General features: G+C 34.8%; 1 long non-coding RNA gene across 1 annotated transcript; it reads right to left on the bottom strand.

The window, feature by feature from the left end:
• Positions 1 to 552: 552 nt before the first annotated feature.
• LOC103876401 lies at positions 553 to 9707 on the bottom strand. The gene is made up of 4 exons (XR_635629.3): positions 9262 to 9707; positions 2182 to 2316; positions 888 to 1013; positions 553 to 644 (listed from the first exon to the last, which is right to left on the bottom strand). It is a non-coding gene; the product is annotated as an uncharacterized LOC103876401 (long non-coding RNA).
• Between the last annotated feature and the right edge of the window lie 2400 nt (positions 9708 to 12107).

Here is a 12107-nt window from a genome sequence, read left to right as displayed (position 1 = left end):
AATATAAGCTTGAAAATTCTGATGTATTTGCTACTGAATATTCTTACACCTTAGTAGCAGAGATCAGGTGACAACTAGTTTTGAACAGTATACTGAGTAAGTAAAATGTGGATTGGCATTAAGAACAAAATTGGTCTGGAACTGTGATTCACACTTCTAATCCCAGTATTTTGGGGGAGCTGAGGTGGGAGGATTGTTTGAGCCCAGTAATTCAAGACCGGTCTGGGCAACATAGGGAGACCCTGTCACTATAAAAAAATTGTTTAATGTTATCCACGTGTGGTGGCGCATGCCTGTGGTCCCATCTGCTTTGGAGGCTGAGGTGGGAGGATTGCTTGAACCAGGGAGGTCGAGGCTGCAGTGAGACATGATATTACCACTGCACTCCTGCCTGGGTGACAGAGGAAGACCCTGTCTCAAAAAAAAAAAGAAACAAAACAAAGTAAAATTAATTCAATTTTTTTAAAATGATTTTTTCCATTTTTAAAAGATACACCATACAGTTTCATGCATGTTTTAAGCAATAGTGTAACTACACGTCTTTATTTGTACTTCTCAGAAGATATTGCCCTCAGTTACTCTTCAGGACACAGTCAAACGTAGACAGCAATGTGCTCTTTTCTGTGTGCTATTTGGACTGGCCTCTGTCAAAGTAATCAAATAAATGATATTTCTTTGCAGTATACAGCTAGGTACACTCAGCCAAAATTTGGCTTTTGTTCTGATACTCTATGAGCCCCATGAAATGATGGATTAGTAAATTACTCTCTTCCAGCAAGTGCTGAATGATCTACTGGCTCTTTTTTCTCTTGTCCTACAAGTATTTCTGCACAAATACAAGTACAAATAGAGTAGAGACAGCAGTCCTGCCACGTGCATAAACTTACATCATGCCAATCTGTATCAAAACATGCCATGCCCATCTTCTTAAATTTAACAATGATTTCTTTTTTTCTTTTAACTGAGTCTTCCTTCCAGTGATGCTCAACTCCAGTGTTTTCTCCATACCGCAGCTGGGGTAATGGTGGAGACAGAACAAAGCAGATGATTTGAAGAGATACTTAGAAAGTAAAATATATAGAGCTAGAAAATTGATTTAATATGAAGATGAATATTTAAAATACTGCTCATTGAAAAGTATTTTAAAATTTTTCAAAGAATATATAAATGACATAAATGTTAAATACACTAAGCCTAGACACACTGTCTATTAGGAGCTCATGTGTTTAAATAGGAGAACCAGTTAAGGAAAATCTTGGGAATAGATTTGATATGAACTGAAGAGAGGAGAGAAAGGAAAAAAGAGGCTGAAGATGACCCTAATTTTCCTGAATACATATGTTTATAAAATAATGGATGGTGGTACTTCTGAGATAAAAAGGACTAGAAGAGGACAAGGTCCAGACTTGATTTAAATACATAGTGTTAAATAATATTTTTAAAAGGTAAAAAAAAAATCACAACTCTCATACAGATATGAAATGAACAAATGCCAAAGAGTCTATTTAACACATACTAATTAATGAAGGGACCAGTAAGATGTTATAACTAGTACAAAGGAGCATCCCAAAGAGCAGACATATACAGTGCATTTAGGAAGGCTGAAATGAAGTTGCTTAGAAGATGCAAAGCATCCACTTCCTAAGGGGAGAAAGGAGGTCAATTGTACTTGAGGCAAAATTCATTTGCATGTCTAGGGACAAGAAGAATTTGCTTTGCAATCATTCATCCACATCTTACAAATTCATAAACCTCAGAGATTATGAAAGGTGTAGAGATACCAAAGAATCAGAAGGGAGTGTTAGATAACATTTAATTTTCCATTGAAGATACCCAATAATCTTTTTTATCCATGTTAAAATGTTTCACAATTTTTCCAGAGAGGTGATTTAGAGACAATCACATGGAAATACCAAGTAAATCATCTAGGTTTGAGACCACTTCTATCAAATACCTCTCCATACTAAGAAATGAGTCAAATTTGCTTAAAATAAAAAGCAAAATATAAAAATAGAGAGCTTTTTAAAATTCTAATCTCAACCAATTGGTAAAACACTTATTCCTTATATTTTTATTTTTTAAAGAGGGACCACTTAAGTGATCTTTCTACTTTGCAAAACAAAGAATAAATTATTCTTGATATAAAAAAATGAACAAGAGTAAAATTAGGCCATTCATTACATTCTTTTTTTGTTTGCTTGGTCTTTGGTTTTCGATTTTCTTTTTTTGCTTTGCTTTTCCAGGCCCAACAGAAGCTTATGTCTGGTTCAAATATCTTTCAAAAGATGAAACATACATCTTTCTGAATAATTTACTCTGAAATGAAACAAAGTGAAAAAAGTGTTGTTATGAGAAATATTCATCAATTGGAATGCGTTTCAGAAAAGGGAGACTTTGAAGGAAAAATTTGAAGGGGTGATTTGTAGTATTTGATTTGTGTTGGAAGTCACTCACATTTAGATGATCTCAAATGCTGAACCTAGTATGTGTTTGTTCTTTCTTTATTTTAAATGCTGTAACTTTTTTTCTACATTATGGCCTGAAGGGATTTTATCAAATACATTAACCTTTGAGATGATGGTGTTATCTTCCTAACACACAGGTTTTCTTGGAATAGAAAGAGTGCTGAAAACTATTCAGAGGTGTCAATGTCACTTCGGTACACCTCGCCCTCAGACATCCTGACAGCTGCCAAGCCTTAACATTCTAAAGGAATCAAATTCAGCATAGTACTGGCACCAAAAATTAACAAGCACCTTGATGTTCTGTTCAAATGTTAAGTCCTAGAGAGCATTTCCAAAATGGTCAAGTGACTTTGTCTTTACTTTCCCATTTCCAAAATAATGGTACTAATAATTACAGCATGCCTGTTGCATAATGATAGTGATTAATAGTCTTACGTATGGACCATGGATTTAGTCATAAATGTATTGAACTGGATTTTATTCAATTCAGTTGGTATTCTGTTCTAAAGAATGATGAATGAACCTAATCCTGAAATGAATTTCTAAGAAGCTACCTGCTGTGGTTTGTCTGTGTCCCTCTAAAATTCATATGTTGGAACTTATCCCCAAGGTGACGATATCATGCATGGGGTCTTTGAGGTATAATTAGGTGATGAAAGCTCAGCCCTCATGGTGAGATTAGTGCCCTTATAAAAGGATTTGAAGAAGATATTTTGACCCTTTTGCTCTTCAGTCACTTCTGCTGTATGAGCACACATCATTTACCCCTCCGGAGGACAGAGCAACAAAGCACCATCTTGGAAGCATGTCACACTTGTATGCACCACACACCGAATCTGTTGGTGCCTTGATCTTGGACTTTCCAGCATCCAGAACTATGAGAAATACATTTCATTGTTTATAAATTACTCAGTCTGTGGTGTTTTGTTATAGCACCAGAAACAGTCTGAGACACAGTCTATGAAAAGTCATTTTTAAAACAAGTGTTAACTAGTCTCGGTAACATTTATTTCCCAGCTTTGATTATCCAGAACACTTTTATCGTGATTTTTATACTCGAATCTAGTAGCTGACATTCATAACTTCATTTCCAAAAAGTAGTACTGTCAGAAAAGTTGTCACTTGTCATATATTCTTCTTTTTGCCAGCTTTCTCCTTTCTCTTCCTTCTCATAGCCTTCAATACTCAATTTTACTCATATTTTATCATTTTAAATGAATCACCATTTATGCTGCATTGGGATGGACTCTGACTGAATAAATTACATATAAGTTAGGTGCACAGGCTTGACCTGATCACTTATCTTGAAGCAATTGAATGTTGATATGTGCCAGCTTTGTTGTTTCACTTTCCTCACTTTTTCTTTCACTTTAATATATTACATATCTTTACATAATAAAGATATATATTTAATATATAACAGATATATATTTAAAATATTACAGATATATTACAGAGATATATTTAATATATTACAGATATATTACAGAGATATTTAATATATTACAGATATGTATATATGTATATATATATCTGTAAACCAGACTTAATCTCTAATAGGGTTGTCTTTTATTATTCTGTGGGTACAAATTTCCATGTATTCATTTAAATTCTCAATAATTTCTTCCCCACAATCTGACACGTGCCTCAGTGGATTTCCTAATGACTGTAACTGCACTGCCCAAATTGCAAGCTGTTTTTTGATGTGCACTTGCCCATGTTTCTAAACTGATACTCAGTTAGCTCATCCTACATTCCTCAAAGACTTACTTTATTTTTCTCCTTTCACTCTTTTTGAAACACAGATGTCCTCTGTGAATCAGAGTGTTCATATAACTCTAGATATATGCAGTGTACCATTGTACCATGCATTCTCCTGCTCTTTTGAGGGAAGCTCCTCTCTGGCTAGTCACATATATACGTTCACACATGGATATTTCCTCTAGTCAGTTTAACATGCCTATAAATTTATAGTGGTTGTGAGGGATCTGATTTCTTTTCTGCTTTATGGGTTATTATCTAGCAGCCACAAAAACCAATTGAAGATACATTTTCTCAAGGTCCTAATTTACACTTTTATAGGAGCTGTAAAATATAATAAATAATTTACATGTATTATTTTATTTTCTAGGACACATAAATTAACTTAGGGTATGATTTTTGTCACCCAGTGACAGTTTTTCTTTCTTCTATAGATTTCCTTTCCATATCTGATGAAAATCTCCCTTCCCTCCATTATACCAAAATACAGTATATGATCTTCAAGCCATGCTTCTGTAATTGGCAGTGAAATGGTTTTGAAAAGCATTTTAAAGAGATAAGACATATTTTTTTATTTGACTAAAAGGAAGTCCAATGTTAGAATAGTGTTAGAATGGTTTTTTGCTTTTGTGGTCAACCTGCTGAATTGGGGCGGGGCCCCTCCACATCAAACTTGCTTGGATGTTGAGGCTGATGATGCCACCAATGCACTGAGAGAGTATGAAGAGATTTGCCACTCACACAATGAGACTTTCTGGGAAGACAAGGACAAGCTCCAATGCAAGTCAGAAAATAGTTTTTAAAAGCCAGCCAAAGTCTATAATCCCAGCACTTTGGGAGGCCGAGGCGGGCGGATCACTAGGCAAGATAAACACCATTCTGGCTAACACGGTGAAACCCCGTCTCTACCAAAAATACACAAAATTACGCAGGAGAGGTGGCGGGCGCCTGTAGTCCCAGCTACTCGGGAGGCTGAGGCAGGAGAATCGCTTGAACCCGGGAGTCGGAGATTGCAGTGAGCCGAGATCGCGCCACTGCATTCCAGCCTGGGCGACAGAGCGAGACTCCGCCTCAAAAAAACAAACAACAACAACAACAACAAAAAAAGGCAGCCAAGAGGAGAAAGAGGAGAGGTGATTGGCTTCGACATCTATTCTGGATAGAAGGTGGTATTGGGGTGAGGGTTCCTATACGTGGACTCCGGCTTGTACAGTTTGTACTCTCCATTTGTGTCAAAGGAGGGAGCTCCTGAGCTTTCTTATTGGCTTTCTCAGGACTAGGGAGATGTAGAGATTGAAAGCTGTTAATAGCCAAACGTCAAAAAATGGAGCTATACTCTTTATTACATATGCCATCTTCTCAAGATACTGATCAAATATGTGATACCTGATTTCTAAACCCACTGATTGTCTATATTACAACAAATGAAATATATTAACATTTTAATTTAAATGGGAATTTGGGGTTATTCTGAAAACCCTGGTACATTAATGTCTATAAATATTTTATGTTTACCAGCCCTGGCTCCTAGGGTTAAGTATATGCTTCCAGAATTTAACAAGATAAAAATAGTAATGTATAGACAGTTTAAGAAGGTACTGGAAGGTGCTGTAAATATGACTTCAAAAAAATGCAACAACTCTGATATAATGATGTTTGTTTATCTCTATTACTACTTAGGTATAAATATCAGCAGGATGTAGTTCAAACAATCCTGTATTTGAAATTACAAGAAACCAATTTTAAGGCCTTGTTGCATGCTTAACAGATAAGTAAAACAAAACAACTACCCCCTTATTCCTCTTCCTATGAAATAGGATACTGTCTCTGGCATGGTGGTGCATGCCTATAATCCCAGCACTTTGAGAGGCAGAGGTGGGAGGATCACTTGAGGCCAGGAGTTTGAGACCAGCCTGGTCAACATAGCAAGACCCCGATTCTACAAATAATTAAAAAGTTAGCTAAGCATAGGCTTATTCCTGTAGTCCCAGGTAATCCAGAGGCTGAGGTAGGAGTATCCCTAGAGCCAATGAGTTTGAGATTACAGTCAGCTATGAACATACCACTGCACTCCAGCCTGGATGACAGAGCAAGACCCTGTCTCTAAAACAAGGAAAAAAAAAATCGAAAGAAAGAAAAGAAAAGAAATAGGATAGAGTCAGTTCTGTTGTAATAGGACATATGTGTTCCTAAAAATCACTGAACGATAAAAATTGACAAGTAAAAATGACAGGATATATGGGGAAAGTAAGGTTAGGGACACAACATTCAAAAATGTCACCAGTAAGAAAGAAAGAAAAAAGACACATAAGATCATAAAAATCGAAGCACAATTTTATAGTTCAATAGTTAAGAAATACATATAAGCCATAACACATTTGGCACTTTACCTGGAAAAAGATTTAAGGTTTGCTTGTGGTTGTTGGAAGAGTTGCAACTTTTCAGTTATTGTGAAGTGGTGGAGGAAGGAGGGTTACCTGAAATTGGACGGTATCTGATAGAAGCTAGAAGTACGTGAGCGTGTGTGATTTGTGTATGCCTACCTGGCTTGGTTCAGCGGGGCTCGGTGTTCTGTGCTCATCTAGTGTTGTTCCGCCAAAATCATGTGTAAACAAGTACAATTTTCAATGTGCTCAAATTGTTGCCTAATCTATTGATTGCACTGAAACAAATTCACATTTTCAAAACAAGTGTTATAGTAAAACTGACTATAATACTACCTGACCTGTCTTTATTGTGGTAGATGAGAAAGCAGGTCTTGCGGCCAGACTGACTAGATTCTGACCTCTTCCTCCCCTCTTTTCTGTGTGATCTTGGGCACATTATGTAGGATCTAAGTGTCAGGCTTCTCACCTGTAAAATGGAGCTGATAACTGTTCCCAGTCACAGGCTTTTTTTGTGTGTGTGGATTCAATGTTGAATCCATGGAGAGGATTTTGGACTGGCTAAGAATCCAAAAATAGTATCTTTAACAAATGAGAAATTGCCTTGGAGAAAACATTTTTTAAGCTAGAAAGAAGTATATACTTGGCAGAATTTTTTGTATTAGGTTAAATTACACACACACACTCACACACACACTCACACACACACATATATATATCAAGTGCAGCTATTTGATAATTTTTCTTCACCAAACTTAGCAATTTTATATCTTTCATTCTAAAATGTCTTTGGCTACTTTTTTCTAATACAATACTTACATATAAGTGGTAATGATTTTATAATTATATAATATTAGCATAAAATTAAAGAAGTCAAAAATGTATTTTAGTGTAAATAAATATATTTGATTCATGGTTCAGTAAACAAAATCTGAATTACATAAGCCACTTTCATAACTAACTTTCTGATCCTTATTTTATACTTTTTCCAGTCCAAAGCCATTGAGAATGTGGATTAAAATGAAAATTTTCTTCATAAAGAAAACTTTAAAATGTTATATTTTAAAATGCACTGAAAGGTAAATTAAAGAATAATGGTAAGTTCCCCCTTTAAAGAAACTAAATTGGATTATAGACAAAGACTCACTGAGGCCTTTGGCACAAGGTAGACTTGAAACTTTGAGAGACATAATGTTAGTTGAAACTTTTGAAGTTTGAATACAGATGTTTGTTTCATATTTTATGGTGTTTTCTCCACTTCTTCTGTTAATCAGCTTTTTAGCTTAGTCTATTATTCAACATTTATGAGTTTAGGCCCAATTTTTCCGGCTCCAATGATCCGAATTTGGTATAGTGTCATGGAAATCTAAACATAGAAGAAGCATTTTTTTACCCTCAACCAGTAGATTTTCAAGTAATATTAATTCTGAGTTTTGTACTTTGAGTAATAGTAGAGAACCTGTGTCAGGCTGTAAAGCTGTTTGCAGTCATTAACCTGCCTTCTTGCAATAAAATAACTGAGTGATACGCAAGAAAGGTTTAAATTTGCATACTTTTCCTTGCTGTTACAAAAAAAACACCAAACTCCATAAACAAACTTCAGCACATTCACAACTCTTACGAAGCTACTTTCAAAAAAGAGAATATGAAAAGGATTATTTTATGAGTAAGCCACAATCTACTATTCCACCATTATCTTTTAAATGACAGTATTATTTGTGAATCAGATATTTAATCATTATACTATTTTTGTATATATTTACTTAAAGAAAAAGTGTACTTATAAAGATTACAAAGCTGATAAAATACATTAATATTAAAATACATTAATAACATTTTGATATTAATTTTAACAGTCATACACAGTTATATTTCTATGGCTGGTGAAAGTATTTCATAAAATACCCTCATTTTATGAAATACCTAAATCAATTTGAAATGACAACAATGGAAAATCATTGTAAAACTCATATGTACAGAATTACTTGTCGAACTACACTCCATAGATTGATATGCTGCATTCATTTTTAATTTTTTATAACGATCCTTGGTTTTATGATAAGGTTTATTATGAGCCAATTTGTTCTGCATAAAAATTAATCAAAATTAGATCTATTGTTTAACTGATATATTTTAACTCCATGTGAGATTATATTGTTTACATCTATTAATTCCCTGGAACAAAAATTCATCCTCAACAAGACACTAATCCAAACCAAATGTAGACACTCTATTTTCTAGGCATAAAACCCCAAAAACAACACATAAAAGAAACAATATAAAACAAATACATAACAAGTCTTAATGCTTAGGTTTTTTAAAAAAATGTACCATAATCTATATTTTATTTTAAGTTACAAAGTGCCATCAGTTTTTTATTTTAATAAAATTATAGTTGAAATCCTAAGCATCTATTCAACTTTTCTGATTAGAGGAGAATCAGAACTCCCCTAAGCTGTTAATAATGAGTGGGAAATGGTCTGTGTTATGACTGACATAGAAGAAGACCAATTATCACACCTCCTATCTCCTAGAAATGGAGAAATTGAACTATTTTGCTGCCATTTCTCACAGGTTATCCGAGGAAACTTTCAGGCTTACTGGCATATTTTCAACTGCAGAGAGTTTCCCAAAAGGACACCGTGCATTACCTTCCACTGTGTCAAACATGATTCAAGACCCATAGAGTTCTGTTCAAGATGAGAAATGGTTCCCTGGCATTGTGACATAGATAGCATAAGAGGAAGTTAAGACAAGGATCTATTTCTATTTTCACTTTGAGACATCATATTATTCTGTGAATAGTGGGAAATTATACTTCTAAATGTCTAGCATTTATTGAGATTGCAGAGAAACAGATTAAACACTTGTGGATCTAATTTTATTATTTATTTAATTAAGCATTCAGCAGAAGGAGAGAGCAACAAGAAGGAAGAGTATACTAAGTATAAAATATACAATATATAAATTATATTCACATTAGTAATTTGTGACTTCCTCAGAGATGGAAAGCAGATGATTCTCATCTTGTTGAGCATACATTTAAATAAATCAATTACATTTACTTTTATATTAGTAAAACAAAATAAAAAAGGCTTTCTCATTTAAAATTTGTGAGGGATAAATTTTATCATTTCCATTATGCAGATGAGAAAACTGAAGCTCTGTTTCGTTTTGTTATTTATTTTATTTTATTCTTTATTTTGAAACGTAGTCTTGCTCTGTCGCCCAGGCTGGAGTGCAGTGGCGCGATCTCGGCTCACTGCAAGCTCCGCCTCCCGGGTTCACGCCATTCTCCCGCCTCAGCTTCCCGAGTAGCTGGGACTACAGGCGCCCGCCACACTGCGCCCGGCTAATTTTTTTTTTTTTTTTTTTTTTGTATTTTTAGTAGAGACGGGGTTTCACCGTTTTAGCCAGGATGGTCTCGATCTCCTGATCTCTTGATCCGTCCACCTCGGCCTCCCAAAGTGTTGGGATAACAGGCTTGAGCCACCGCGCCCGGCCGGTTCTGCCATTTTTTTATTTTCTCAGCAATGTTCCTCAAGCTAAATCATTTGTTCGGGTAAGTAAATATCCTTTTAGAGGATTATGATGTAAATTTATCTTCGCAAACTCAGTATTTTGCTCCATCTGTCAACTTGAAGTAACTAGTTGTATTAGTTTGCTTTCACACTCCTATAAAGAAATACCTTAGAATGGGTAATTTATAAAGGAAAAATGTTTAATTGACTCACAGTTCTGCATGACTCAGGAGGACTCAGGAAACTTAGAATCGTGGTGGAAGGAGAAGCAGGAAAATCTTAAAAGGCAGCAGGCAAGACAGAGTGAGGATGGAATAACTCCTTATAAAACCATCAGATCTCATGAGAACTTGCTCATTCTCACGAGAACAGCATGGGGGAAACTTCCCCCATGATCAATCCCCACCCACTAGGTTCCTCCTCCGTCAACACGGGGGAATTACAATTCGAGATGAGATTTGGGTGGGGAAACAAAGCCAAACCATATCACTAGTAAACATTTCAAACCCCAGATCATAAAAAATTGAAGGTAAAAACAATATGTTAAGATTATATTTACTTGATAGCTTCTTGTTTTCCATAAATTTTAATTTTTATTATTGCTTTAACACCCTACTTCTTGCTGAAATAAACAAACAAACAAAAACAAAGCCTTTAAAAATGTAATGTTTACAGAATAAATAACTTTGTGCTTTTGGAAACATATGGATGATATTTTTATCAAGAAATAATTTTGTGCAGTATCTTATGCAGATCAGCATGTATAGAAACTGAACACTAAAATGGACACAATTCTAGAGAGCAGATAATATTTAATTTTTTAAGAGCGGAAAACCATTATTTAGTCTTTGCCTGCTAGTGACTCAGTTATATCAACTATTCCAATTAACATAAAAGTAAATCTAATTAATTTATTTAAATGTGTGCTCAACAAGATGAGAATCATCTGTTTTCCATCCTTAAGGAAGTCACAAATTACTAATGTGAATATAATTTATATTCTATCCTGAAAATATACTTACTAATATGGAAGTAATTTATACATATTCTGAAAGGAGAAACGCTTCAAGGAAAGCCAGGAGAGTTTCTTTCTAAGATCTGTTTGATTAATTATTCACTAGAGTAATATCAATAGAAGCCCAAGAGAGGATCACAGAGTTCATGTCCAACATCTGGATCTAAAGTCATATATAATTTGCAAACATGAAGCAAACCATGTCAAACACTGGGACAAAGTAAACAAAGTTAGGGAAGAAATAGAATAAAGAGAAAGGATATAGATTTAATAGTTGTTGAGAATGCATAAGTTGACCAGCCTGAATTATAAGAATAGTAAAAAGTTTTCATGCATTGTTGACTATCTTCATTATTACAGAATAATCCCCTTATTTAAAAAAAAAAATAGACAGTGGTTTGGTGTGATAAAATCATGGCTTAGGCAAAAATTTTGCTCCTTCTAAGGCTCACTGCAAATATGTTGATCCTAGTGTTCTACTGTGGCCACCTGGATAACCTTATACAAGAACATGACAGTGACCTCTGTTCCTTGCACGTGCCTATTTTCTCCTCCCACAAATGCCTGAGTAGAGAATGGTAGTAGCTGAATAGAAAACTTCACTATGTTCTCTAGAGAACTGGAAAGCTGATGTAATGGTCCTAAGCATACACACCTTTGACCTTTTTCAATAATGTATGAAGATATGTAAGTCAGAGAAATCAGAACTCCTCTACTCTACAAATCAATAATCCTTCATGTTCAGCTCTTAAACCTGATTATCCACCAGGCATAAGGCTGACTTTAGCTGTAGAGTTTGGTGTCATTCCCTTTTGGATTCTTGCCTGATTCTTTATCCTACCTCACCTTTATATCTCCATATACTAGTCTAACATGCGCAGAATCCTAAACTCTTTCTATGACAACTAAAAAAAATTTAAGAATTATCCACTCAATTAAAAAAAAAACACACACAATTCAC

The sequence above is a fragment of the Papio anubis genome, chromosome 10, assembly GCF_008728515.1.
Source record: "Papio anubis isolate 15944 chromosome 10, Panubis1.0, whole genome shotgun sequence".
Classification (NCBI taxonomy): Eukaryota; Metazoa; Chordata; class Mammalia; order Primates; family Cercopithecidae; genus Papio; species Papio anubis.
The sequence above is the reverse complement of the archived record's forward strand: the minus strand, read 5'-3'. Positions and strand labels throughout refer to the sequence as shown.